This window comes from Streptopelia decaocto (genome assembly GCF_964273445.1).
Source record: "Streptopelia decaocto genome assembly, chromosome: Z".
NCBI classification, from domain to species: Eukaryota; Metazoa; Chordata; class Aves; order Columbiformes; family Columbidae; genus Streptopelia; species Streptopelia decaocto.
The window spans coordinates 18270024-18295490 of NC_138657.1; positions in this window are offsets into that span (position 1 = coordinate 18270024).

Genomic DNA, 25467 nt, shown 5'->3' on the forward strand with positions numbered 1-25467 from the left:
TCCACTCTAAACAGGATAGCAACCTGCACATGTATTTCAGCTCCGAATTACTCTCAATGAAAGCTAAGAACGTTCCACTGTATCACCCAAGTAAAAGAGTGCCACACTTTTATGCAGGTGACAAGAGCTTTACTGCATCCCTCAGCCCTGCAATACACAAACACTTAAGAAGGAAAGGCATCCTAGAAGACCCACAGGTGAATGTCAGCAGCTGCTCACTGTCAAATGAACTTGATTAGTACCACTGGTGCCTCTATTATATGTTTAGCACAATCTCAGAGGGAGTTCTGAAACAAGAAAATTATTCCTGTTGCCTTTAATCTTCCATGGCTTTGTGCTGAAGTTTTGATTCAGATTTTCTTCCTTTATTCTCCAAAAAGTAATTAGGGTGGGTAAGGAGGTAAAAGACCAATATCAGGTACCAAACTTAGAAGTGATTATAGTCTGGCTCCAAATCTGAATTCTGAAAGCAGTTTGTCTTTACAGAAGTCCATGTAAGAACTGAAAACATGCAAAGATTATACAGCCTGATTTTGCACTGTTAATCATTCTGAATCAACAGTCCTCCACAAAAAGACAGAAACCTATGCACAATTTGAAATCTACTCTATATGTTTTCTTCTGGGAATGTCTTGGGTATGAGCACACTGTTTTTCAGAGGAATACACGCAAAAAAGATACTACCTATTTAATTAAGGACAGCACTCTCTAAATGCTATGTTTCTGTATTATACGTTAATGCACTGGTCATTCAGAATGTTCAAAATTTTCCAAACAGATTTTCTAGGCCCCATAGGGTAATAGGCAGACCCAGGTAAGCAGTGTCAATGCATTTGTAATAGGGTTGATAATCTGAAGCCTTTACTATGATGAAGTCAGCTCTTGCTTTAAACTAAAGACTAGAAGAATCCATGTCTTATGTGAACTGAGAGATAAGGCAGACTCTAAAACCAAAACCGGATTTTTAGGCAGAGGTACTCCATCTTAGACTTTTCACTCTCTTTCACCATTCAGTTCTCACAGATGAAATTAGGGCAGTGAAGATGACTGCTCTCCCCACAAAAACTCCCTTCCCTTCTATAAATTAAGTTCTGTTTGGTTTGAGTCCAAATAAATTGTTTTCTTGCCCAAACAACAAGAAGAAAACAAAAAATAAAAGCTTTCTTTTCTTTTATTTTTGTGAGATCAGACAAGAAGATTTGTTTCATTTCTAGGTCACTGTAACAAAATTAAAGGAAACCATGGACTATTGCAATCTGCCACAGGTAACAAGGTTGAGTTCCCAGAGACCCGATAGCTGAATGACAATTTAGCTCATGCGGATGTAGATAGCTTTTACATGAGCATCTCCATTACTGGCCCTATGGACAGTCACCTACTGGAGTAGTGTCACTGTACAGAAAATATTTAACACCACATGAGAAGGCAGGAGAAAATTCATATAATTTTACACACGATTCTCATGTAGCCACAGCATGAAGAAAGTCTATAAGAAAGTAGCAAGATTCTTCTGATATTCTCTGTGTTTTCTTCTCACTTTCAATTCCTTATTATCCTTGAAAGTAGTTCAGGTTCTCTACTGAAAGCAGAAAAGACTATTCCAGGTCTAAGCTAACTGCTACCAATGTGATTTCTTCATATCTTTCCTCTTAGTTTGGTTTGAAGATGAGTTCTCTTGTTCATGCAGAATTTTTTGAAGGTAACTTTTAGAGATTAGATTCCTAGCTTGCTTTGGCTTTGATAGTTAGTAGCTATTTCTTGCCTTACAACCCTTAAATTTTATGGCTCTGATTCTCAGCTTTCTTTTAAATGATGAAATGGTTGTCTAGATTTTCAAATTAAATCAACCCTAAACTAGCATTTTTCACTCCTATCGTCTTCTGATGCCTCAAAATAGGATCGCATGGGCTGAGGAGGATAAGTTATATGACAGAAACAAACAAATAAGTCTTTACCCCTCTGGAAAATATTTTTTTCCTGAGACCTGAATAACAACAATATTGTTTTCTGATTCCAGTCTTTCCAAACAGTGGTTATATTATTGTTTCTGAATTACAGCCCGTCTCTTAGGAAGCTGGTGAATGTTTGTACTGGTTTTGTAGGTCTAGAATTTTTTAAAGACAGAAGGAGGTTCTTATTTGGCTTCTCTGAAGGTACTCACAAAGTGCCCCAAAAATACAAACCCAAATAGCAATTTATTTCCCAAGGGAATGTTTTATTCAACAGTGAAATGTTCCCACCAGAAATCTTTTTGCTTGTCTTGAAATATATTTAATCTTTTTTTCTTTCCTCTCTGCCTTTCCACAGAGACTGAATTCATTATTATCTTAATGATAATGCCCTGACTTCTTTTAAAGCTCTGTGAAGGAAATGTGGCTTTGTGCTAATTATTTTCAGTTCTTAAACAGACACAATAGAAAAGTCTGGTTAATGTATTCATTGAAGGAATTATTTAAGCTCCATTTCAGTCTCTTATTATGTATGAACAAAAGAAACAAAAAGTGATTTGCACTCAAGAATTACTGCATGAAGTGTCCCTCAAACAAAACCACCAGCTACTAACATCTCGGACAGACATTAGCAATGATGGGGATAAATTTGTAAAGCATGCACATGCCTACACTTGACCCACAGTGTACCAACAAGGGAGAAAGCCAATATGGCCCCATTAAATGGAGTGGCAAAAATGCAGAATGCAAAAAACCACTTCAATTCTCCTGCTGCCAAGCAACCTTGGCCAAAAAAGAAGGTTGGGGAGGGGGGTGAGGGGATGGAGAAGGGAAAATAGGGGCAGAGGTTGGGAAGTGGAGAAAGAAGAAGGGGAAAAAAAAATAAATTAAAAAAAAAAAAAAAGAAAAAAAAGAAAAGAAAAGAAAAAAAAAAGAAGAGCAAACTGTGGAGAAAAAAGCTGAAGCTGAAGTCGCATAGAAGCAAACAAATCAAAGTTGTGCAATTCCTTTTAAATCCTGCTGATTAGAAAGCTCTTTCTAGCTGTAGTTTACACAAAATGCACAGATCTGAGAAAGTTTCACGAACAAGAGCTGGGACTATATTTGAGAACATTATCTAGTTTCTCATTTATTGGATACACAAGAGATGGGTATGACTTGTGTTCCCCAAGCAAGTTTTCTTTAAAAAATTCAAAAAGACTACTCTGGTTTGAGCAAGACTGTGTCTGAATTCAAGCCAGATTTGCTTTCCAAAACATGCCAAACAAATACTGTTCAAAATACTGGAATGTAGACATACAAATGTAAATGTGACACATAATTAAAAGAAACCAAGACACACAGTCTGGAGAACTCTTTTTCTACCACTTGCTTTGTTGCCTCACTTGGTTGACCATCAACAGCTAAGTGATGGTTAACTCCACTGTAATTTTTCAAAAGGTGAATCAGTTTTAAAATGTTCAGAGTCAGTATGTGCCGCAAGAGAAAGTGGAGCAGGTAAGAGGTTCAGAAATCATATTGCAAGCTTCAGTATGCTCATTTATCAACAAATGTTGTTGCTGACCTGCAATTTCCACGTGAAGGCCCAAATAGACAACAAACTATGCCAAACTGCATGAAGAACAATCACCTGGGATGTGCAAGATCGGTCATTTCCAAATGTTATCAAACCAGCAGTACCTGATTTCCAAAAATTATTAGCATGAAAGAAAGCAGAAAATAAGACCTACCACTGTTTGGCAAGATATATAATAATTAGCTGTACACACAATCTAATTATTTATTGCTTGGTATTTTTGTACATGATAGAAAACATGGTACTAATACAACTTGTCTGTAGTAAGGAAAAAAGATATAATAGATATGCACCCAGGAAAATAATTAGCTTAGAACAAATAATTTTAAGAAGTTTTTGTTCTTCCTCATTGAACGCCATTGCTCAGTTTTTTTATTTCAGGTGAACTACAGAATACTTAAGGCTTCCTTCTTCAATTTTAGCTGAGTTTTGGAAGAGAAAACTTGCAAGTTCTCCAGAATTGCTTCCTCAGTCTTCCTGGGCACTCTGAGGACAATATTTTCCTCATGAAAATCAAATTTCACAATGGTAATTTTCACATTTTCTTCAGAACTGAAATCTTGGGCTTTTGTGACGCAGGACCAATGAACACCAAAAAACTGCCAAGCAAAGCAATCAAACTACTAATTCTTCTTTTTTTTTTTTTTACAATTAAACTTTATTATAAAACAGAATAATGACCACTGTAAAAAATTAATTGAGCTGACATTGCGGACTTGGGTTCAGACCCTAGTTGAACAAAGTTCAAGTATTGTGGTGGAAGGTCTGTTTATTTTGTTGTGTCTCTACCATACTAATGTAAAATAAGTTAATTGTCACAACATAATAATTCACAAGGTGGGGTTCTTTATGCAAACCATATTTTGCTCATTACAGTCTTGTCATTTTGTTGGGCCTTTGACCAGCTCTCTGCTTTATTAGGAACTAGAACTTCAGGAATGTCCTGGTAGACCACTGATGGGTATTTAGTACATTTATACTATTTTCTGCTTATCAAATAGTTCAGTATTTACAGCAAGCTAAATACTTCAAACAGCCAATGCAAACATTAGAAAACAGTAGTAACACTATCTTTATGACCTGAAATTCAATCAGATACATATCGCTTATATCTTCATAGTAAAGCATTGCAAATTCTGTTTAGTCCAGGTGAGCATACTTTTTGTTGGCTGGGTAGCTTAACTACCATTGTTTCCATCAATACAATTATTTGCTTTGTTTCTATTTTGAGATCAGATTCATAAGCCTTTGTGACAACTTGCACAATGCTAAAACAGAAGACACCCGGTAAGAAAAATATCAGAATGAGCAGCTTAATGGCATGAGATTTCATGTAAATCTTTCCACTGTGATTGTCCTTGCATTAGAAGATTTAATTCATAGACTCTGAGGAATATTCTTTCTTCACGTTGGATTTTATGTCCTATATTTTAGTTTAAAAACACATTTGATCAGATTTGTAATGCTTTCTGCCAATGGTAAGACTGGGTTTAATAACTTCAGAATCTTTTTAATTCTGAACAGCATGTGGAAATAGGAGTTGGGCTTTTTTTTTTTTTTTCCCCTAGAGAAAAGAAAAGAAAACAAAAACCAAATTTTGTCTTTGTAGGGTTGGAAGTTTCCTTTTTTATCTTTCCATATTTAGTATACCAAACATCTCTCACATGTGTTATCAATGAAGTCAGCTGGGTCACACTCTAGCAATCAGAATTTCTAATTTCTCTCAGATCTTTATGCTCTAAAAAATGAGCTAAATGGTTTCTGGAGATAATGATAGCAGGGCTGAGTGTTTGGTGTTTGACACAAACTAGCAAGTAACAGACCAGATATCCAGCTGGAGTAAATTAGCACAGCTTCATTTAAGCTATTTATACCAGCTGAAGAATTATACCTGTTTTAATTTTTTTTTTTTTCTTTTTTAATCACAGCAGGACATTCTAATTATTTATTCATCTTTCCAAACATCTTCCTGGTTGTACTGTTTAGCAAGATACTATGTCTCTAATTTACTTTTCAGAATATTTGGGTCCCTATTGTCTGAGTGTGGTGGGCAGTGACATAACAGCTGCCCAACACTCCAAGCTGGTGTGTCCAGCCAGAGAACATCTTCCCCGCACCCTTCCCAGCTCATGATAAACCACACTGCCTCTCCCAAGCACAGACAAGGTCCCCTGCACCACCTGTGTTACATGGTGTCTCCCTGTCTGTGCATACACAACAGCATACCTCTTTTATACTGTGTTGTGTTCCTACTGTCAGTAATGAAAGAATTTCCTAGCATATGCGTCATATACCTTTTGTGGCAGAGTTACTTGAAGCCTATCTTGTGTTGGATACACCTCTTAATCTCACTAGATGCTGTTTCACAGCATTTTCAGAGTTTCATAGTATCGACAACCAGAGGCCACATCTGTTGTCAGGCTATACAGTCTCAGACATACAATTTCTTCACTAAGCCATCAATGTACTCTGTATTACTCATCAATAACTTTTGGGTGAAGGAAAAAACATCTTTTAAAAGAAGCATCCAGTCTGAAAATGTATCTCATCACTTGATGATAGGGAGCATGAAATAATATACTGTACCAGCATTAGTACATTTTACAGGAGTCATTATACCTGAATTCCCTCCTGAATGCTTTTCAGTGCAGTTTGTCACATCTTTCTGCTTAAAACATGGTACAACTTAAATAAAAAACAATTGTGGTATGTGCAAGTGAAAGAAATACCAACTATAGAAAGTATACCATCCAGCAGCTACTCAGAGCTGCTAGAAGACTACTCCATGTATTTAAGGTTGAGGCACAGACAGAGCAGAATCCAGTAGCCAAGAGAGTCCACACAGAGGCAGACAAAGCAGAGAACCAAAGAGCCTCTCAGGAAGGTCCCAAATGCCTGCCATGAGGCTGCTCTGAGGGCCAGATCAGCTCTTCAAGGAATTTGAAACTGACTCTTTCCCAGCCTGCAGCTAACGCCACTGGCATGGCCTCCATTTCTCCTGTCTGTTCAGGGCTTGATTTGAACCTCAGAGTAAAATACCTTGATCTGGGATTCTAAAAGATATTTTTTTTCCTTTCAACTCTTTCCTGTTTATCACAACCCAGAGTAAAATGCAGCACAGAAGTTCCCAGATAAAGAACTCACAATGCATCAAAAATCAAGACGGAAAGAATCTTTCAGTTCATTTAAGCCTCTTTCACTAGCAGTGCTTACTGCTACATTTTTTAGACAAACCACCTTCTTAGTATGTTAATTCTGGATTTTTTACTAGTTTAAGGGAATATCCCACTAGTATACAAGTAACAGAGAATCCTGCCAAACTAATGTCTCATTTCATCAATAATGTGGGTCTATCAACTCAGAATGTAGATGCCACCATTCAAACCTCAAAGGTGACCAGAAGCTGTACAGATGAAACAGGGTGATGCTGTGATCACTCACTGCGGATAACTCAGTTGTGAAACTTATTAGCAAAGGAAAAACTGAATGCGGTAGGATTGAAATTGAAACATCTTAGAACAGAACCAGACAGGTGAGTTAATATGAAGTGTACACAGGGCTGCCACAGTGAATAGTAACCTCCACTGGAATACGTAGTACCTGCTAGAGTTCAGGGAACAAGAAAGTCAGAGTCATCTGTATATTCCATTTGAAAAAGACAGATTATACTATGTCTGCCCACTGTGTCTGTACTTTTGACTGAAGTTACTAATTTCTGAACCTGGATATGTACCACAGGGCCAGATGAACACTCATCTGATTCAGGATGTCATCATTAGAGTACTAGAAAATAAGCTTTTGATGATATCTGATATTCCTGTTGCAATACATTCTAGAGAATTTATAGTGTGCTTTTCTAAATTAGAACTTATGATTTCTTTTTAGTCTAGTGACTGGAGCTTGTTTCACATAAAGTCAAGTATTTCCTAAAAAGAAACTGATTTGTCCCTCCACAACCAGCTGGTATATCAACAAGAAGTTCTGAACCTCAAGCAGTTAATTTTGAGGGCTTTAATCTGTAAGTTTTACAGTTATATTCACAAAACAAGAAAAAAGAAACTAGACTGACTTTATTCAGAAATAAGTTTTTATATAGAATATCTTCTTTAAAGAATGCAACAAAGTAATGTATTCACAATCTGTATAATGAAGGTCTGCAAGACTCCACCACTAAGAAGTAGATAAAGCCATGAAGTTACAGGCTCCAGGATTTCCAGATTTGGATTTTAAATGGGAAGAATGTAATCTATAAACAGGTGGAGTACATTCTTTTCCATGTTTGTTCATTCATATTCAGTGGCAGATCTGCTGTGATAGCTATCAAAGAACTAAAATATTGTAGATGTACGTCAATATTCAGCGCCAAGCTGCAGCAGAGTATCTATTGCAAATAACAGTATACAAAACATGACACTGCCTTCTGTCCAGAAGCTCAGATCCAGGCCGTTATAAGGAGTGAAGGAAAGATTCTCTCTTCTCAAATCTCGGAGTGCATCAAGTCACAGTATATTCAAAGAAATGTTGGAAAGAAAATTAGGTGCTGTTTCAACAGCTTGGAAATAGCCACCATGATAAATACAAACGTCTTTAAATGTCACATGATTTACACCACTGAATTTGATCACGCCAAGCCATCATGATCCTGGACGACAGCATCAAGCTACAGTTTCCAAGAAACAATGCAGCAATCTATTTTTTGTTATCAACCATTTAGATTACTTAAAACTCACTTTAGAGCCTGTTGACAGGCTGAAATATGATTTATCACCTGGCTCAATACCGTTAGTAGCAAAGCAAACCTTCTGAGCTGAACTTTTTTTTTGAGGCAGCCTGCAATTCTTCTCAAATCTCAAGAACTGAAAGAGGACCATGTTTTCTGGCTCCCACGAGGCAGTTTCTTATGCCTTCTCACAGTCTTGAAGCCTAGGGAGAAAACTATTATGGGCATCTTGAATGTCTACAGCCCACAGAAAACTGAAATGCTTCCCAGAGAAATTTAGAAGTATCTCCTGTAGCAATTTCATTTGCAGACACATCTTGATGGAGAACTTTAAATTCCATGTAAATAATTCCCAGAATAAAGAGGTTTTGTGCTAGTAGATTTACACTCCAGAAAAAGGGAGCTGACGTTATGAATGGCAATGAAAAATCTTGTAAGAGCTAATATACTCCAAATCTTAGAGCAGCAGATTGAGACACTACACATAATAGCTGACAAAGATCTCTCTCTACTTCCTTAGTCTAATGCCACTATCATCCATCTCCTTGGCACTCTGGTAACATACAACAGCAATGAAAGCAGGAAAAATGAACTCTCACACAATGGTAATGAAAATGATGGATGAGAACACATGGATAAGTGATTCCCACAGGAATTGAGAAGCTTACTCTTCTTCTGGTCTCAGAACCCAGAACTTTTGAAATAGATCAGAAGCTAGAAAATACAACAAACTCAAATTAAGTTACTGCAAATATCTAAGAAATGACCAGTACAGTTCTACAATTCTTCCAAACACAATAAAGATAAACACAATCTATGTACTCAGAAGAAGAGTATTTACTTTATGACACAGGTGCCATATTTTGAGAAAATAAAGAAAGAGAGGGACAGGAAGGCAGTAAGGGGAAGTAAACATAGTGTTTTTAGAGGATATTGTTAGAGTCAATTGATTTGGAAAAGAAGACTACAACATACATCACACTGAATTTAGTGGTAGAAAATTAATAACAGCCAGTGCTAGTCAAAAATGCCGTTTTGCTGTCTAGGTGACATAGGAAAAAAGCCCTTTAAAAGCCTAATACACCATGCTGGTTTTCCCATTTGGCCTGAACGCCACACCTAACCATGATGTGTTTAAAAATGCATCTCTTTATACTCTGTTGCTGATTTCCAAGATTGAAATCTGCCTACATTTTTACATGTTTATGGCCTCTTCTTAGTTAGTAAACTTAGAAGAAACGTAGTCATCTGCCATGAGGTACACACAGCTGCCTCCCACCCAGTCTGGTGCTATGCTAAAAATATCTTTGATTAATATTTTGCACAAATGCTTATCATAAAAGCTGTAGATAAAGCACAGAGTAGGCAGAGAATTTACAAGAGGCCACTTACTAAGTTCAAAATTGCTCCCAGTTTTTACTCATCTGTTCATTTAACAGAAGAGTAGTTTTTCCCCCTTAATGAAATCCAGTGCAAAACTTTATTTATATGACTGCCTCAAAAGTTTGATAAAAAATTCATTTTTATATCTCCTGCAGATAGCAGTTGATTGGTAGTTTTGATAGCTGAGCGAACACTCAAAATATATTCCTAAAATAAATTCTGCCAATTTGATTTTATAGTCTCATGATCCTGTTTATTTTAATTCTACTAGCATCCATAATGACACCCTATTGCTGTTTAAAGTTAATTAAGAGAAGTCTTTCTATAAACTTCCAGTGGTCATGGACGAGTTTTCAATTCCTTATTCCAAGTAAGTTCAACTTAGTTTTAACAATCTGTTAACAATATTTAATAATCTCTAAATACAGACCAGTGAAACCTTGAATTCATTTTTGTTCCTCAATACCTTATAAATCAGTAAATCAAGAGACAAAATCACCAAGCATGGGACTTTGTGGTGACACAGGGAACAATTAGAAAGCTGAGTGACATTCTATGAAGAGATCTGCTTATGGATAGCCTACAAAAAGACAGCTAAAAAGATTTAATTAATAATTTACTGAACAAAAATTTTCTCAGCAATGACAGTTTCTGAAAAGATTTTCTTATACAGTTAAGCAGTTTGTGTAAAACTAAGTAATTGTCTCACTGCAGTTTCTAAAAAGGAGGGATACTAACCACTGATGCGTAAGACTAAGGTTTAAAGGCAATAAAGAGTACTTCATCACATAGCCCCTTTGTTTAGATGCTTCTCTGTATCACAAATGCAGGAGATGTTCGAACGAGTATAGTAGTATTAAACCTCATTATTTTGCATTTTTAACCGTCACAAAATAAAGCCACTTTTGCTCTTATGATTAAAATTGCAAATTAAGGAGAGCCTGGGTTTCACACTGAAACTTCACCAATATAAGCTTAAGTAGAAGAGTGATCATGGTAAGTCATTTAAAGCTGTCTATTCAGTATATAAATACATCTGCCAAAATACAATAAAAAATCCAGACTTGATATTAAAATTAGTATGTACCCTGGGTTTCAATTGTCTCCTTCTCTCTTATTTCTATGTATTATTACCCTCCATTACACACCTTAGGTATTAGGAACTTTCTTCTAAAAGTTTTTCATCCTTTGTGCAACACAATGTGTACCCTATTGACACTTGCTTCTGTCTCATTTTAGTGTATGTTATGTTAGAGAGAGAAACTAATTTCATTCCAGTAGGAAATAAAGGAACTGAAAAAAAAACAGTTCTTGCCTTGACACATGAAGCTACGTTTCACACTCCTGTTTTAGTATCAGATGGGAGTTATTCTGAAACAGCTTCCTTATGTGAGTACCAGTTGAGAAAACAAACAATCAAACAAAAAGAATATAAAAATCAACCTGTAAAAAAATGAGAGTGTGTACAAAGTTGGCTATGGGACTATATGGTCCTGGAAACTACTCCTAATTCTATTTTCATATGTAGGAAAACTGATGCAAACAGAAAAAAATAAAAAATAAAAATAAAAATAAAAATAAATAAAATTGCTTTTCAAGACCTATTCTGGGGCACTTCCTTCTTCTGACAAATGTACCCCAGCAAAAAAGCCACATTTTTTTGAGAAAAAAAAAGAGGGCAAAACACTCTGTCCTTTAGTAGATGTGAAGCCTTGAAATTGCCTCAGTTCAGACATGTTTTTTGATTCTTCATGTAAAAGTTTTAATTGGGCACAAGCAGAAGTCACTTTGAATGTACAGTTTACTATATGTTACTTTCCTTTATTATTTGTTCTGAAAAACAGGACTAAACTTGGAAAACATTTTGGCAAACTTTAATAAAGGACTGTGTAAGGATAATTTAAAGTAATAATAATAATCTTAGCATGCCTCAGGCGTCTTATCCAGGACATGAACATTAGTGGTATCCCCTTGTAATCCCAAAAACTCTTTTCTATGAATTATTTTAATCTAAAGTATAGCAGGAACTTACAGGATATCATGAACCAGGGAAGTCATCACTTGACTCATCTCAGATAATTGTATTTTCTCAGCTGTTGCACACTCAGCCATTTGTGAGTGCTCTTCCAGGATTTAACAGAACTAAAGAGGTCTCTCTTCCTATAACTTTAATGTTATTAAATGGGAAATGTGATCACTAGAGTACATTCATATTATTGAAATAATGGAAGAAACAGGGATTTTCCAATAAGAACACAATTCCCAATTGCACTGTTCCATTAAATGGATTTCCCTACTTCCCTCTTGCCTGACAGTGACCCAGTTCCAGAGCTTTTATATTTATTCATGTGACAGCAGGAGAAGTTTTAAAGATTGTTCAACTTTGTTTAATGTTTAGTTCCCAAGAAATGGATCACTTCAGTTTTATTCAAATCATTTTTATTTATATTACTGTAGCATTTATACAATCTTACCACCACAATGTGTGGCTAAGAAGGGATAAACTAATGGTCATTGCTCTGATGAACTTTTCATGGGCTTTTAAATTGCTTCAGAAAAATAAATGTGTGCCTCCACCTACAAAAAGCTTCATATTTCTATAATAAAACCAAAACCACAAATGCTTTTGAAGTTACTCAGATACTTGGGTTCCTGTTTTTCCCATCAGTTTCATTTCTCCCAGGAGAGAAAAGTGTTAAAACTCCATTAAGACAGGTCAACTGCTCTTACAGCCATCCCAGATCAAGAAGCAGCAGGAAATATTAGCAGTCTTGCTGTAAATTTTCAAGCAATTCCCAGCAAAATTTTGCAGACTCTGGTCTCTCAGACAAAATTTTAGATAAATGTTAGTAATCTATAAGGGATTTAGGCAAACTAAACCTAGAATCCATAACTGACAAGCCTTTTTTTCTTACCCATACAAACGTACCCAGCCAGGGCTCATCAAATGAGGAGCATGTAGCTCTTTGTAGAACTAACTTCCTAGATAAAATACAGATGGGGCTGTGTTAATTTTAACTTTAGTACTGTTTTAATTTTCTTTTAGAAATAGGAGTATTTAATTAACTCCTGCCTAAGACTGTCTAATATCATTCAGAAAACTGCTACAACTGTGGTTGAACAAAAATAAACTGAAGCAAATATAAACTAAACCCACTTATTTTATTTAAAGCTACCACCGTTCACATTTTACTTCACTTGAAGCAACTTGAATTCTGAAAAACATTCCACTGATGCACAGATTTCCTTTCTGTATTTAATTTGCAAGTATAATTCCACCCAAATAAATAAGGAAACAAAATAATGGAAGTAGTTACTATTGGATAAAAATTTGTAGATGTCCACTTTGGTAGCCATTTTCGAAAGTAAAGTAGGTGAACAGATCTTTATCTACAGTACTTCAAAACAAATGAGCAGAGTATTAATTACTCACATCACTTTTGTAAGACACAACATAGATGCAGCTGCTATTAGTTATCTTTCAAATAAGAATGTCATGATAGACGTGGACAAACAACATAGACCAAGTTCTTAAGTACAAACAGCAGTCTCCATTTATTGCCACAAATGCCTTTTTATATAGTCTTTACCAGCTTAAGTGTCTTTTTGCTATTGGTTACAAGTTGCAGTAGTAACATCTCATTGGCTAATTTTGCTAATATCAATGTTACTCTTTTACTCCCTTCTTTCTCATAGTTACACCTTAATATCTCCAGATACTCCTTTACTCCCATCTTTCTCATGGGTAGGCCTTAATATCTTCAAGGCTAATTTCTGTTCCCATACCCTCTGTCATGGAATCCATGGACACGCCATAGTCCCCCACATAAGAACACGTCAGATTTGATGCCTTTCAGTACATTTTGAAGTTTTACAGCCTCTTTTCACAGTCATAAATATCTATGTGCAATAGAAAATCCAAAGTTGGATTCAAATATTAAATGCAATTTTACTGACATTAAAAGATATCTGTATAAAATAATTTATGCAAAACTATATACTAATAACGAGGATCAGGCTAATAATTATCCTGCCTGCTTTACACTTTTTATTTACCCTTGACTCCAGGTAGTGCATTGATTCTGAAACATTTTTCAAGACCCTACTTCAGGTTAAAAAGTCTCATGCCTTGGAGGGTTTCTATGCTTCTGTGTTAAGTCATTACCTCAAACTAGATGTGATTTCAGATAAATGCCACTCAGAAGTGGCTTGACTTTCCAAGAGGTTTCGTCTCTCTGTCCTGGTTTCAGCTGGGATAGAGTTAATTTTCTTTCTAGGAGCTGGTATAGTGCTGTGTTTTGGATTTAGTATGAAAATCATGTTGATAACACACTGATATTTTAGTTGTTGCTAAGCAGTCAAGGACTTTTCCACTTCTCATGCTGGCCTGCCAACAAGAATAAGGGGAGTGCAAGAAAGGTTGGGAGGAGACATAGCTGGGACAGCTCACCTGAACTGACCAAAGTGATGTTCCACACCACATGATGTCATGTTCAATATATAATGGTGGGGGAAGAAGAAAAGGGGGGAATGTTCAGAGTGATGGTGTTTGTCTTCCCAAGCAACTGTTACCTGTGATGGAGCCCTGCTGTCCTGGAGATGTCTGAACACCTGCCTGATGATTGGAAGTAGTGAATGAATTCCCGGTTTTGCTCTGATTGCACACGTGGCTTTTGCTTTACTTATTAACTGTCTTTATCTCAACCCATGAGTTTTCTCACTTTTTATCTTCTAATTCTCTCCCCCAACCCACTGTGGGCCGATGAGTGAGTGACTCTGTGGTGCTTAGTTGCCAGCTGGGGTTAAACCACAACACTCACTATACTGAATACTACTTTATTGGCAAGGAACTGACAAGTAGTTTTTAGTGGTCTGACATCCAATGGCAAAACATTGTTTAGCTATTTTTTGTTTGATCCATCATTTGATTTCTAATCTGAAAATAAAACTACATTCTAACTGAGGGCAGACTGACAGATCACATCATAGGAGTAGATCTCAAATCAGCAAGACAGAGAGAGGAAGCATTTGCTCACCACAGTGCACATCACTTCACTCCTTTTTAGAGCTAAAGTATAAAACATGGATGATAAGAAACAGAAACATGCAGTCATCTTTTAATAAGAAACAAAAGAATGTCATGCAAGAATAATGGGAATTCATCTTCAGCACTTTCCCCCAAACATTCTACATGAAGAGGGCTATCTTTTTAGGTAACATACTAACCTAGTAGCACAGAAGGAAAAACCCAAAATAAAAAGCACTGTTGCCAAAAAGACAACACAATTCCAAAACAGCAGGGAGATGTTTGTTGTAATCCATCCTCTTTTCCCTGAATTTCTGCCATAGGGATCTCAAACACTGGGTCTCTGAGGAGGAGGAGATGCCAACTGTCATCCTCTTGAGCAGCCCTTAGCTATTAATTCATGAAGTGTCAATGAAAGGCCGCCTATTCACTGCGTCCCTCCGGCTGTCTGTCTGCAGCAGTGGGTGGTGATTAGTGGGATGATGTAACCCAAAGTGGCCATTGGCAGTAGGTTATGGTTCATCTGCTTCCACTAAGGAATTGCAGCTGTGCAATCTGCAGCCTTTACTCAGGAGAAGATTGGATACATGCATGAAAGTGTCCTGTAGCTGTTTATTTCTGTCTTCCCCAAAGAAAGACACAGGAAAGGAGGAGATTATAGAGAACCTCAGCGGGTCACTGGTATGGCCAACATCCAACCTCAATGAGACAAGGGCCATTAAACAAAGTAATCCCAAAGGATTCAGATATGCAGATGAAAACTTAAGGAATATCAGTGCTAAAATAAGCAAAATATTAGAAAATGCTGTTCAAAGTATCCAGCCTCCAGGTATCAATCTATTATTAGAGCAGTGATGCAAACAGATTACACTGTAAAATCAAGCATAAGGTCTGCAGAAAGGGGCAACATTAGTCCTTCAGAAGAAAGGCCTATCAATTCAGAAAAACAAGATATCACAAACAAGTGGAAAAAATGCTGTAAAAAAAAAAATGTTAGGAAATTGCTGGCTAGTTCCCATCATTTCATAGGAACGTCCTTTGTCTCTCATTCTCCTGAGGGACATTCTATCAATAGTGAAGATCAAACTAAGAATTATTTCAAAACTAAAAAGAAACTAAAAAAGTCAATTAAATTTGAAAGAAAGGTGCTTTCTTTCACCCTAGGTCTAATCATTCTTTTTCATTCCTTTCTCCCTCTGAATTTAAGACAGTACTTCTCCTACACTTTTGTATCCCACCCTGAAGATTAATAGAGTGATGATTCTATACACAATACAACTACCTGTGCCTCTTGTTTCTCTGATTCTTATCAATGCAGATTCTTATCTTCAATTCTAATGCTCTCTGTGTTCTTTTCATTCATCTGGAAATGAAAAGGTATGACATTCTGAAACCCAGGACTGCCAAAAGCCTTGCAAAACCTGGCAACTGGCATTTTTTACCCTTCTTCAATGGTGTAGTAGTAATATGGCTTCAGCAAATACTCTCTCAGTTGTAAACTTCCGCATGCAGCAAAGTTTCTTTATTAGATGCAAAGCTCTCCTTTGAATTATCATCTGGTAGAAGTTAATTATGTCTGAATTCTTTCCAAAATGAGCTAATGGGAAAAATGACAGCTAACAAGAAATACAGTAGGAATCTAGATGAATTTGAAGATAAGATGGTGGAAGCTGCACAGAAAATGTGATTCCATAAGCCTGCACAACACAAGAGTAGTGTAGCAAGTACTACAGAACTTAGATAATAGCTGTGATATAAGGATGAAATTCAACTTCATCCTATTGCTATAAATGTGGTTTAATCTAGTATCAGGGATGTGCCCATTTGTGCACCTAGTGAACTTAAGTCATGAATTCCCTGCATGATCCAGGAACTCCCCAGACAGCCATCTGCACAAGTCAGCGAATGGATTGATTTGAAACAGTGAGTTGACTACAAAAAATGGGATTCACTGAAATCCTAGCTGTCTTCAGAGAAAAGTGTCTGACTACTTGGTCCAGGAGTGTCTTGGGTGGGAATTTTGGGCTGTCTTGAAGATGCCTCCTGAACGGTAGTCAAAGAACATTGACTAGTTTGTATGTGTCAGTATGGTGATTAGCATCCTGGGTGGAGAAATCCCATGCTTCCTTCCAAGTACTCCCTAGGAGATTCCTCTGCAGAACTGAATAAAGAGTGAAGAAATACAACACTTATAAGTGGTAAGTAGAATCTCTCCCTGCAGATACAGACATTGTTATGTACAACAAACAATCCTTGTACATGGTTATTATGGTTAGGAGATATTTTGTATGTAATCCAAGCCAATCAACAGTAAAGGATCACAGATGTTCTGGAGTGGTCACATAAGACCAGCTTAGTGTAAAAATTGGTTCAGAGAGTTTGACCTGATCCTTCTAAACACAATAAGGACCCTTGCATGTCCACTATTTGGGCAGTAACCAACCATCCTGTCTGAAAGGGGATCCATCCTAGGGTGATGAGAGAGCTAGCAGAAGAACTTGCCAAGCCGCTCTCCATCATCTTCCAACAGTCCTGGCTCACTGGGGAGGTCCCATATGATTGGAAATTGGCCAATGTTACCCCAGTCCACAAAAAGGGCTGCAAAGCTGACCCTGGCAACTACAGGCCTGTCAGCCTGACCTCAGTGCCTGGCAGGGTTATGGAGCAGATCATCCTGAATGGAATCACACAGCACCTTCAGGATGGACAAGGGATCAGACCCAGCCAGCATGGGTTTAGGAGAGGCAGGTCCTGTCTGACCAACCTGATCTCCTTTTATGATCAGGTAACTCACCTGGTGGATGAGGGGAAAGCTGTGGATGTGGTCTATCTGGACTTCAGCAAGGCCTTTGACACTGTCTCCCATAATATACTCCTGCAAAAGCTGGTAGCCCATGGCTTGGACAAGTGTACTCTACGCTGGGTTAAGAACTGGCTGGAGGGCCAGGCCCAGAGAGTGCTGGTGAATGGGGCTGCATCTAGCTGGCGGCCAGTCACTAGTGGTGTTCCCCAGGGGTCGGTGTTGGGTCCAGTCCTATTTAACATCTTTATTGACGATTTAGATGAAGGGATTGAGACCATCATCAGCAAATTTGCTGATGACACCAAGTTGGGAGGGAGTGTCGACCTGCTGGAAGGCAGGAGGGCTCTGCAGAGGGATCTGGACAGACTGGAAAAATGGGCTGATTCCAATGGGATGAAGTTCAATAAAGCCAAGTGCCGGGTGCTGCACTTTGGTCACAACAACCCCCTGCAGCGCTACAGGCTGGGAGCAGAGTGGCTGGAGAGCAGTCAGACAGAAAGGGACCTGGGGGTACTAATTGACAGGAAGCTCAACATGAGCCATCAGTGTGCCCAGGTGGCCAAGAAGGCCAATGGTATCCTGTCCTGTATCAAAAATAGCGTGGTCAGCAGGACAAGGGAAGTGATCCTTCCCCTGTACTCTGCATTGGTGAGGCCACACCTGGAGTATTGTGTTCAGTTCTGGGCCCCTCAGTTCAGGAAAGACATTGAAGTGCTGGAACGAGTCCAGAGAAGAGCAACAAGACTGGTGAAGGGACTTGAGCATAAGACCTATGGGGAGAGGCTGAGGGAGCTGGGGTTGTTTAGTCTAGAGAAGAGGAGGCTTAGAGGTGACCTCATCACTCTCTATAACTACCTGAAGGGAAGTTATAGCCAGGTGGGGATTGGTCTCTTCTCCCAGGCAGTTAGCAATAGGACAAGGGGGCATGGGCTTAAACTCTGCCAGGGGAAATTTAGGCTGGATATTAGAAAGAAATTCTTTACAGAGAGAGTGGTCAGGCATTGGAATGGCCTGCCCAGGGAGGTGGTGGACTCGCCGTCCCTGGAGGTTTTTAAACTGAGATTGGACATGGCACTTAGTGCCATGATCTAGTAAACGGACTAGAGTTGGACCAAGGGTTGGACTCGATGATCTCTGAGGTCTTTTCCAACCCAGTCGATTCTGTGATTCTGTGATTCTGTGAAAGAACTAATGAGAGCTCTTTTCTGTTCCACAATCCAAATAAATTGGGGTGTTTTTTTTAAGCAAAATTTCTGTCTACGTGTGTCCGTGCAATAGCATGGCATTAGCTACAGAAAGGGACCACTGAAGTATGTAGCCACAATCAGAGGCAGTACAAGAAACAAGCTTCTGGAAAACAGAAACACATGAAATGTATTTCACAAATACATATACTTCATGTACAAAAGAAAGGGAAAAACTCACTTTCCAATCAGTAACACTCCCCTCCCACCCCAAAACAAAAACAAACAAACAAACAAAAACCCAAACAAACCCAGGTAAATTGGAATGGAATGGAAATAGAATGGAATTGAAGAAATAGAAAGGAATTGAATGGGGATAGAATAGAATAGAATAGAATAGAATAGAATAGAATAGAATAGAATAGAATAGAATAGAATAGAATAGAATAGAATAGAATAGAGCAGAATAGAGCAGAATAGAGCAGAATAGAGCAGAATAGAGCAGAATAGAAAATAGTTCAATTAAAAGGGACCTACAATGATCATCCAGTCCAACTGCCTAAATAACTAGATATGTCATGGCTTTTGCAAAGAGAGTTCATGCTTGACACCAAAGACAACAAAGCCATATCTATCTATCTGTCAAAATAATGATACAAAGTGCAGCCTAAATTCTGCAAAATATCCTAAACTGGTGGTGGTGGGAGATTGTCACTGATCAATCTAAAACATCCTTGAGAAAGGATATTTCCAGGCAAATTATAAATCTGCCTTGTTAGAGAAGAAGTTTCACAGAAATAGACATTCAGGTCACTTGTAGTGGAATTTTTTTTCTTATTAAAAAAAACTGCATTACACAAGGCAAAAAATCAAGAATTGGCCATCTTGACTGACTTGTGCTGTCAGAAGGCAGAAATAGAAGAAAGTCTATGAATTTATGTAGTCCAAAAAACAATAGCTTTCTCAGGTCGTGGCCAATGAGAGGATGAAAAGAGTTAAACAAAGGGAGAAGAAAAGTTGTTTTCATAACTCTACATCACAGAACATAGAAAATCAGGTTAAAAATAATTTAAATAAGGCTTTAATTGCAAAAAATTCAGTCTGTGAAGAATTACAGCCTCTGGTAAGCAAATTCAGTCAAACCTAAGAGTTCAAAGTCTCAAACAGTATAGAGGCTTAAATTTCCACAAGTCAAAACTACATAAAGCCCTACTTGGAACACAAACACCAAACTAGTAAGAAAATCATCTATAACTGATTTAATGGATCATTGTATATAAAGGGCTATCAGTCACAATGTGTTTGCCCACAAAAAAATGAAGAAAAAAAGAAGAGGCCAAACTTTAAAGACAGCTGGGATTTAGCACTGTGAAGGACAGAACATTCACTAAAAGCTAAACTGTGTACAACCTGAGGAAGAAAATAATAAATATTCTGAAATGGGAAAAAAGGAGAAATGCTACTGGGTGAAACTGGAATCAAGCTTGAAGACAGGAAATTTCAGCCTGGAAAAACAGATGAGGTTTTGATACAAATTTTAGACAAGATCAGTTGTATTGACAATGTGGGAAAAGGCATAGAATGAGTGTTATGAGTATTATGAAGTAAGAACATGTAAATATAACTGCCATAGCAAATGTTGAAAAGCAATTCAAAAACTTAGAACATTGTAAGGAGAAGGTAAAGAAGGGAAGCAACAGTAAATAAACCCCATGAGATTGTGTGACTTTGAGAAATAAAGGGATAGAAAAGAAATAACACTGGGTTGTATGAAGTGAAAATCACACACAGGTCTTCCACAAAATTTGCAGTGTAGAATCCTATTTATGAGCACTTCTGACCTTACAAAGAAAAGGGCTAATACAGAACGATACACTTCATAGACATAATAGAAAAGGGACCTTTAAATGAATACTTCTTATCCCAAGGAAAGTTTGAAGCCCAGGAGTTTTAAAACAGGCCCAACATTAATGACTGGTTTAAAAATAATGAGCTACAGAAATGCTATAACAACTATCAGGTTTGTTTTCATTTAACTTCTCAGATACTTTTACATTGCTGTTCTGGGGCAACTGCTCTCTCACAGTTCAATTTGCAAGCAACCTATGGCAAAAACCTAGGGCTTCCTAAAAACAAACAAACAAACAAACAAAACACCAAAAAAAAAGACAACAAACCCCTTTTCATTAAAACCTTAAAAATAAGTTTTACTCTATTTTCATGTGTACTTTGCACTGAAATCAACTGCTAATAACCCTGTGTTTGGTACAGTAAATAACACTGCACATAAAACAGCTCTGTGGAAAAGAGACAAGCCAGATCCAAGACCTTTCTTTGCTGATTTGACACCTTACCTACACAAGGTATGCAACAAATTCAGATCATGCTCTTGCTTCATGCTCTACTCATTTTTTCTCTCTCATTTCTTCCATAGTGTTCTATCACCTCAACTTTTTGTCAGTAGAAACAAATAGGTGTCCTACTCTCAAGTTTTCCCCACTTTTCAGGCCTAATACATCTCATGTAAAAAAATGCAAAGCTCCCACTTGTAAGCTCCTGCAAGCTTATAAACAGGATGCAACGAAGAGGAGTACCCTCAGCACAGGTCCCTGAGAGACAAGGCAAATGTTACTGCACTATATGTAAGGTCTCAGGATAGGGGCAGGTGATGGTACCCCTTTCGTGACTGAAAAGCATGTTGACTGAAACTGTTGGACATGTCCTTTTCCAAGAATCACTGCAGTATCCTGTCTCTTACTTGGCCTTCAACAAAATCTTTCTGTAGAAAAGTCAGGTGATGATTCTGCAGAGCCAAAGGTTGGCTGCTTTGGTAAAGATAAGTAGATAAAGACATCCATGGACAGCTCCTGGAAGCCTTTACCAGAAAGGAGGCTTTACTGAAAAAACTAGGGAAGTAGTACTCATTTTTATTTAGAGCAGCATTTCATAACAATGCATAACTCAGAAATATGTGAAAAGAAAAATGCTATCCTCCAAAATATTGAAAGGTTCACAGTACAACTATGATTCTTGAAGCTGAGTTGCACAAAAATTCCTTCACCAGAATGTTCTAGAAAATTTCGTCAAAGGTTAGGCCCATAGCAACACAACGCCATCTTTCTTTTTGGGTTTTCAAAAAAGAGAGTTCGTGTACTGCTTTACACGATGTCCCATTTCCCCGACATGATGAAAATTATTTCACTTCATTTAAGTAAGACTAATTATGTAAGCAAGAAAGTGTCTTTTGCTGTGCCAAATTTAATGTGATTCATGAGAACAGTCCATAATTTCAAAAAGGCAAAAATATTTTAGAATACAAACAGATATTTCATATGTATAGAAGATGAAAATAAAACAATCCATTTTCTGAAAATATTTTTTGAGAAAACCATGTAAGATTTCCCCTTTTCATAAAACTTTCTTGCATGACACAAATAGAACAAAATTATTACTTAATCATTCACTACCGCAAGCCATTTTCTTTTCATAATATGCACTTTTCTTTCAAAATTAAAGAAGACATCACATATGGTAATGGCTTAAATTTAGCAAAAGAAAAATAGAACTTAAAAGAATTTTAAATCTCCAGATATCAGGAAATATGAATACTAATTTCCTCCACAGACTTTATGATGGCTTTTAATACTGTTAGGCCTGATTGGAAAATTGGAATTTCAACATTCTTTTTGTCTCAAGTTCAGAACACAGAAAAATTAAAAAAAAAAAAAAAACAAAAAAAACCCCAAAAAACGCCACAAAGTACTGGAAAACAAACTAAGATAAAAATTCTGGTATGTTTTGACATTTCCAGTTACAAATATAATTGAGATTAAGTATTTTGAAGCGATTTGTGTATTCTAAAACCATCTCTATCCTCCATTCTTGTATATAATTGACTACATGTCCCACATTACCTCATACACTCCAGACACTTCTTAAGACTTGGTCCATCAAGGAATTCTAGTTTACAAAAGAAATCAGACATTAAAAAGCTTATGACCTTTTAGGAGGGAGTAGTGTCAAACTGACTTGAAACCAATACATTGCAATAACAATTGCATAAGTCAGAACTTGAAATATCATCATATGAATCAAAAAGGTCAGGGTAACTTTTAAGGGTTAAAAACTAGCCCTTTTGCCTCTACTACATTACAAGGCCTAAATTCCAGTCTCAAATACCCACATCCATACTTGTCTTCTCCTTGCTGCCCAGGTAAAGGTTCTGTTACCCCTCCTTCAAGATAGATTTCTATCCGTCTTTATGGACAGGTCTATGTTTTTCACTTACAAGCTTTTTCAACAAATTATGCACCAATTGTGGTGAAAAAAATATATATTTTTAACAGCAAATTGTTCTTTATCAAACAACTATTTTATTCAGAATTAAATATTTGAACATAACATATCTTTATCAAGTCTGAATATGTGTTTAAATAAAACTTTCCAGTAAAATCAACACTTCTTCTCTGCAAGAATTTTCTTATTTTCAGTTAAAACTGGATTTTTGTGAGAAATTCACTCAGATATATCTTATACTTCTTAGTTTATGGACTGAGGTGAGATTATGGAAATGGCTTCATTTCTTCTCTTACTGAATTGATATTCACTTATAACTTCACATTTCTTGCTTGTTCTGCATCAAGCATGTACAGTAAAACTGCACTGTTATAGAGACAGAAAAAAATCATTAGAAATGTTCTACAAAGTCAAAATCAAAGCAGTAAAGCATCTGCTCATATTGCAGTCTTTCTTTTTTCTTATCCTCTTCCTTTTTTACTTTCCCTTTCCCTCTTGATAAATAATCAGTCTTGTTTAAAACACCACTACTACCTAAACCCCTTCTATGAAAATAACACATTTAGAACAGCACCGAAATATTCTGATTTCTTTTTTTAAAACTGGTATCTCACACAGCTTTTCAGTTTTATAAACTAAATTGCTTCTGTCAGAGTTCTTGCAAGGTTTTTGATTCTTGTTCAATTATGATGCAAAGCAGCCAACATCTACTAGTACATGACTAACATTTAGCAGGTTTCAAATGTGTTTCTGACATGATGGGTATCTGTTAGCACTGACCACATTTTTTCTGCTTTCTCTACAGCTGACCTATGTTCCCAGCCCCACCATCTGGGCAATGCCTTTCACATACAACCATAGAGGACTTCTTGACACTTGGGCAGTTGGACTTGATTACCTCAAATGTCCTTTCCAACCTAAATGATGCTATGATTCAAATTGTGGCTGGTAAGCAACAGAAAAACCTTGTAGTCTGAGGGAACCATCTGAGCAGAGCACAGACTCCTCTCCAGCATGGTCATTTGTGCTACCAAAAACCCGCATGTTTCTTGTTGCTCTAGGAGCATTGAACCGGGCTCCAGAAACAGCACGTTTCTTCCTGGCTGCTTCCTGCTAGTAATCTGAAGCCTGCCAAAGTAGCTCGGACCTCTCCCCTCTCCACACCCAGTCCCTAGGTCACTAACCTTCCCAGTGCTGACAGCAACAACTTTCTGAAAAAGAATGACAAATTCTAAACCATCTTTCCATTCGCAGGGAATGGTTTGCCAGGGGGTTGATCTGTGGTAAAAATCAGCCCTCCCGAGCCTACCATTATTTTTAAGAGCCTTTTGGTTATGGAGCATATTAGGATTTTACACTCTATAATGAGAGAAAAAAAAAGCCAACAGATCTCCAAGAGTTTATTCAACTTGCCCTCAATTCTACTACTCCTTTCTCCCCCACACACCCACACACATTTTATATCTTTATGACATCAGAGAATGCTGTCTCAATGATGTAGTACAGTATAGTACAGTACATCTGGTGGCTTAGGTAATAAATCACAGGACTAGTTTTCTAAGCTTTTAAATAAAATTGTTTTATCATCTGCTTCTTCCTACTAACAACACCATCAGTCCAAATGGCTTGCTTGGCTTTGTGAGCTTTCCCACTAGCTCACCAGGCCTGGCACAAGAATCTCACAGCTGTGCCATATGCTTGACAGCGTTAACAATGAGTCCCTGGTTACACGATGAAACTCCATTTTGCACTTTTCAAGTCTCCACTCCCCACATTCTATGAGGATGACAGACAGTTTGGGAGACCAGCCCTGCCCCCTTGTCTGGAAACAGAGGTATTAGCGAACAATAAAAAACAATCTTCTTGTTTGGGAACTCCCAACATCTTTTCAAAACATGGCTATAAAAACTCCAAAGCACCAAGGACCTTCAGCCTCAGGTTCCCCCTCCCCACCCCATTCCTCCCCAGCCCAGAGCCAGGCTTGTGAATCACAACACCCACTCAAGTAGACCTAACTACCTTGTTATTGAAATTGTGCAAACAAGATAAATACTTATATAAACACCATTTGCCTAAAGGTGAAGAGTATTGCTTGGTACTTCAGGCCGCTTTTACCAGAGGTGGGTTAAAATAGCTTTTTTAGTAATTAAATTTACTCCGACCTCCATTTTAATTCTTGCTGTTGTTTTGTCAGAACAGATGTTATTCAGTTGCTTGAAATCCTATATATACTGTAGACCAACTAAGGGAAACTCTGAGCATTAGCTTCAGTTAAGCCCAAGCAGTATCAGCTGACAGCTGTGTAACCAGGACATCTGCCACTGGCTGTGTGGATGTGTTTATACTCCAGTGCACCTTCAGATTATCCCACAGAGGAGGTAATGATCCAGATTTTACAGGAAAATAACTTTTAAAAAACATACAAAATATTTAGTTTCATAATACCCATTCATTTTGTAGATCAAATGTATTAGTTGGAGCATCTACTTGAAAATGTCAGTATGCTGAAGCTATAATACATGTTATTAGG